Below are 5,474 nucleotides of genomic sequence, written 5' to 3'. Positions count from 1 at the left end.
ACCATGTGCTTCTTTCTCCCCATCTAATCCTCCAGCAACAGTGCTCTTCTCAGCAAAAAGGAATGGAGACTGAGGTGCACCAGCTTCCAATACCACATACAGTTCTGAGAAGAATGACACCTTACAGGATTTTAAGGAACTAAGTCAAAAAACTTCCTGTTAGCCTGATATCTGGGATGCCCTCAGGGCCCACTGGGGACTACATTTAAACACAGTCACAGCTATGGAGTTTGAGCCAATTGTGTCAAGTAGTCACAGCTGCAGTAAACACAAGAAAAGCAAACGCTCAGCATCCAGAAAAGGGCTTTGATTCAGCTGTTTTCTACGAGACTGCCTGTATCATTGTGGTTCCATCTGAGGCACTGCTAGCCAAACCAAGACACTGCAATAACTAAGAATCAGTTTCAAAGAAGTCACACATCATTCTTGCTAGTTTTCAATAACTCTATAATGATGCCAATTTCAACAGAATAATGAAACTCTTTGGTGAAGTGAAAGGTCAACCCAGTACTCTCAATAATGCAGCAAAAAAGCCTTCCAAGAGAAACTAAATTTATTCCACTGGACATACCAATAATTAAAGTCAGTCCTACATTATCTACTGTGGTTAAAACCAAAGCAGACAGAACCACCTGTAGTGACCTCCCTTGCTATGGATTCAAGAGTAGAATAAGTCTTTGATTTTCCGTAAATACACTGTACACCATTCCTGCAATATTGCTAGCAATGACTGGAACTTAGTGTTAGTACTTTTGGAGACACAAAAGGTTGCCAGAGCACAAAATGATCACCATATATTTACAGTCCTGCAACAGAAACGGAGCAGATGTGCCATTTGTTTCTTTTGAGAAAGTTTTGCAGCTGGGAGCTGGGGTACCTTCAACTTACCAGCACACTAATGAATGAAGACTTAAGGCCTATCTTTTCCTCTTTCTCCCTGAAGGGTGCTGAACACCTGAACAGTTTTGTCACTGTGCTTTATATACTATATGTCACCTCCACGAAGATTCATGGAACTCTACTACCTCAACAATAGTTGACACCAGGAAGCATAACTGGATACAACTTTAAGCTCAGAGGAGTACTGAACCTAACATCTTTGGATTCAAATACTCAAATAATTGACTTTCATTCAAAAACCAGTTTAGTTGCACTCTCAGTCTGCACCTTAACAAACAGATTTTTCTACGAGGGGAGCAAGCAGCCAACTACAAGGATGAATTAAGTAACAAAATGGGAGAAGGTGTCTTTAAACCGCATGGTCTTTATTTCAGTGCCAATATTACAGATACAACACAAATATCCCAGTCAGAAGTAAATCAAATGGAACCCAGGGAGTCTACAACAGGCTCTGGAAATTAAACCAGGGAGAAAGTCTGGAATAACTAAGAACAACTCTGCAGCATAGTCTCCGGTGAGTCTCCCAGCAGGCAACAGAGCTTTTGCTCAAAGACTGATCTACAAAATTGAATGTGTCTTTTCTTACCATAAACCACAACTAAAGGCTTTGAAATTAACTGCGGTAGAAAACCAGATGCTCCTTAGATCGCTACATCTCTTATACATCACCATATTTCCGGGGAAGCTACAGAAGACTGAATCTGTATGGCTGCAGCCACTGATGGAAAGAAAGAAAATTCAAGTGTAAGGTCTTCATTTCCAAGTACAGCACCAATGCAATTTTAATCAGCCTCACCGGCACCTCCTTCCTGCACTGTCCCAGGTCTGCAGATGAAGTCCCAAGGCCTGACTTGCTCTTGGTACGTATCACATAACTAAGAGGTGTGTGTATACAGTAATGCACTGAACAGGCCAAAAAAAGCCTCCAGCCCCTTTAGACACGGGGATACAGTAAGAAAGAGGCAAGGTGACCTAAAATTCTCCAAGTTCCCATTCTGAGCCCCAGATGAAAGTGCCTGAAGATAATCCAGCTAGTAACGAATGAAAACACACCTTGACCATCCCAAGGGGAAAAAAAAAAAAAGACAGCAGAAAGAAGGAGCAGTTGTTCACTTGCTGCAGAGATAGAAAGTCTCCCTGCAAGAAATTCCAGACTTCTCTTCCAACCAGGCTGTTTTTCTTTGGGGGTAGAGAGGCAGGGAAGGGAGGGAATGTTGCTTCTGGCTGTGAATGCATGTGTGAGGGAGTGCAGAGTAGCCTCCACAAGCCACCAGCCTCATCAGCGGAGGAGAGGAGATTAGTCTCAACAGATATGCTTCAAAGTCAGCAATCACTTCAGGAAAATTCCTCCTCATCAGCAGGTCTCATCTGTTCCCCATGCCCATGGTGCAGTTTAGGGGATTGCCAAGGATCACAACCTTCTTCCCAGAGTTCTTTTGATTGGGTGGGGTGAGAATAAGAATGGTGCCAGAGCTCACTGCCAAGACTGAGGGGGGAAGTTGTTGACTTCTGCTAGATCCTGCATTGCTGAGCCCTTGTGATTATACGTCAACTTGATCCGCATACGTAGTTGTTGCTACAAGAGAAAAGGAAACACACACAAATTCAGATCTTCAACAAAGCAAGTTTTCCCAAGTCCAGCTTCCTGTCCCACATCCCCTGAGAAAACACAGATCCTTCCTCACCACATAAGCTTGCAGGAAGTATGTGCAGAATAAGCTATGACAACACAGATAAATGCTTAATCTAGTAGGATGCTGCTTGCCCACTGTACTTCTCATCAGGTCAAGTAAAAGTTTTCTCAGAAAAACTATAGCACAGATTCTACTCATCTCTCTCTCCCCCTCCACTGGCCCTGATCTCATCAACACCAAGGTCCTTAAATATAACAGTAACTGTCTTGCAATCACAATTAACCACAGAAGAAAGCAGGAGGTAGATCTGGACTTTGCTACACTGCACTTAGGCTTTCATGGAGAAAGGTATTATTTCCATTGCTGCTGACTCAGAAGAAGCGGTCTGGAAACTTGCATAGCTCAGTAGCATTGGATGAAATAGACCAAGAAAGACTAGAGATATCATCTCTAGGAGTATTTCCTCCTGCTGTGGCTAAATAACAGAACAGCTCAGACTGCCTTACACTGTTGCTTGGCTGCCATCCAGATGCTAGGATGATCTTAATAATAGCCAGAGCACAGCATGCTTCACATTTTCTGTTCTCTTCACTGCCCTTCCCCCCCACCCCCCCCGAGTCTACAGGAAAATATGTAGAAAGGATAACAAAAGAGAGGAAAGGAGGACAAAGACAGCTCCAACCAGCCTCTGGCTAAAGAAGTTATACTTGGTACTGTTCTGGGTAACCAGCCATTGTACAGAGTGCACTAGCCACTGTCAGAGCATAACGCCGTTCACCTACTTTGAAGAGTTACATTTTAAGATCTTTCAGTCTGCTCACTACAACTCTCCCCATCTTCGCCATTAGTTTCAGTCCAGCATGACAACAGACCACAACCACATGAACAGTTTTTACAACACTGAGAAGAGCTACCTCCTAAACAATAAAGTTGAGGTTGTTTCCTTCAGAACATCTGAGATAACTTAAACTATCTCATGCACAGGACTCTCGCGAAGCTACACCTGAGGTCAACAGCAATCTAACGGACACTAAGCACTGAACACATGGAAGAGGCATAAAACAGTGGGTAACAGCAGAGGGCAGCAAAATGCTAGCTTGCAGCTCCCTATTCTCTAGGATTCACAGGAGATTGAAGTTCCAACAAGAATGCACATTTCAGCTCACGAGGCCCATATGAGAAGGATACGTTCCAACTTCTGGCACTCTACAGGAAAGCTTCTAAACCCCTTATGTTTATAATTTTTAGAACCCACATGGAAATTCACATCAGATTTGTATGAGACAATAATCACTCGCATGTCTTACTAGTGCCAGAGAGGAGTATGCTGTACAGAGACAAGGGGAGATCGTGGGAACTATGCACAAGATGACAGTTATTTCAATGAAATCTTTGGCTAAGATTTAAGAATTTCATTTTTTAAACTTGCACACTCTACTTGACATCTAGAACAGCAAGTGATAAAGAAATACATCAGAAAGTGTCAATACTGTCCCAAAAATTGATAAAATTAAAATTATTTGCACTTTTCTTTCTGATGCCACCTCATTGCTAAACCTCTTAAGGAAAACGTGGGCCATAACCCTTCTCTCAAGTTTACTTTTTTCCTCAGTCTCAGAAACTTACCTACAAAAGCTATAAAACAAACAGAATTATGATAAATCACAGCAAAATACTCTTCCCCTCAACTACTTAAAAACACACAACATATTAAACAGTATCACTTAAGAAAATGGACAATCTGGTTAAGATTATGGATTAAGCTATTTTTTGTTATCAACTTTTAAGAAATGCCCCCTGCAGACAGCAAGAAGGAACTTTAAATATATTGAAATCCAAAAAGCAATCATCTCACCATTTCAATTCTACACCACAAGCACCGGATTCTGCTCCTCTAGAAAGATCTAGAAACTTAACAACTATACTGATACAACAAACATCCACAAATTCAAGGCTTTTTTAGAGTCTGTTTTAGAAGTATAAACAAACAGAAAGCCAAATCTTTGCCCTGAAGCTCCTGTCTTTTACATATTTTTCTCCATAATATTTTCCTAGCCCTACGCAAAAACATTTTCACAACACAATTCCCCACCACTAAATGCACAATTTCCAGGCAGCATCTTTTTAACTGTTCTGAGAATCACTCACCTTTTGTGGATTCAGGACTTTAATGACCTGTGTAATGGTCCCCGAGTTAAATGCAGGGATGACACTGCTGCTAGGAGACAGAAGCTGCAGTTGGAACGTCTGAAGAACAAAATGAAAGCAAGTTGATGCTTAATCAAGTATGAATATAAACTAATTGATTTGTTTGCACTAAAAAAAAAAAAAAGTCCTGCCAGTACACAGACACAAGGAAGTAACCAGTTCTTCAATTCATTATCTGCAAAGAACAAAATATTTGCTGGGCCCACCATCCTTCCACACAACAATCCAGAAGGCACAAGTATGAGGGCTTACTGTGGTCTATCAAAATCAGTGATACACTGTTTCAATGTTGACTTCCAGGTGGAACAGCCAACACTGCTCAGCACATCCCTAACTTCAGGAGGCCCATTCTCTCCCTCACTCCTTCCTGTGGCAGCTATGAAAATTCCAAACTCAAGGTAGAGCAAGAGTAAATTCCAGAAGTAAAACTCTGGAAAGTGAACATGCCTTCCCAAATTCCAACATTTCAATCAAATCCTGCTCTACTACAAACTACTACTAGGTAGTACCCATCTTCATGTTTTGTGCTGCAGCTAATTCCAAGAGGAGGCAACTAACTGCTTTAAGGAGAATAGTTAATAATCACTATGTGGGAACTCACTTCAAGTTTTATAAGCAGCTAATAGCTCCGAAGGATTTTCTTTTTTCCACATATTTATAGCTACAAATTGTACAGTATATTTCTTAGAAACTAAGAATGAAGGGAAAGGTCTGTCTTGTTTTTTTTTTTTT

The 5,474-nt window shown here is 41.3% G+C and overlaps 1 long non-coding RNA gene across 1 annotated transcript; it reads right to left on the bottom strand.

Annotated features, from left to right (window-relative positions):
* Nucleotides 1-1,244: 1,244 nt before the first annotated feature.
* Nucleotides 1,245-5,453, bottom strand: LOC104913057. Its single transcript, XR_795094.3, has 2 exons — nt 4,683-5,453; nt 1,245-2,476 (listed from the first exon to the last, which is right to left on the bottom strand). It is a non-coding gene; the product is annotated as an uncharacterized LOC104913057 (long non-coding RNA).
* Nucleotides 5,454-5,474: the final 21 nt, after the last annotated feature.

The sequence above is a fragment of the Meleagris gallopavo genome, chromosome 13 (genome assembly GCF_000146605.3).
Source record: "Meleagris gallopavo isolate NT-WF06-2002-E0010 breed Aviagen turkey brand Nicholas breeding stock chromosome 13, Turkey_5.1, whole genome shotgun sequence".
In the NCBI taxonomy this organism is placed as follows: Eukaryota; Metazoa; Chordata; class Aves; order Galliformes; family Phasianidae; genus Meleagris; species Meleagris gallopavo.
The sequence above is the reverse complement of the archived record's forward strand: the minus strand, read 5'-3'. Positions and strand labels throughout refer to the sequence as shown.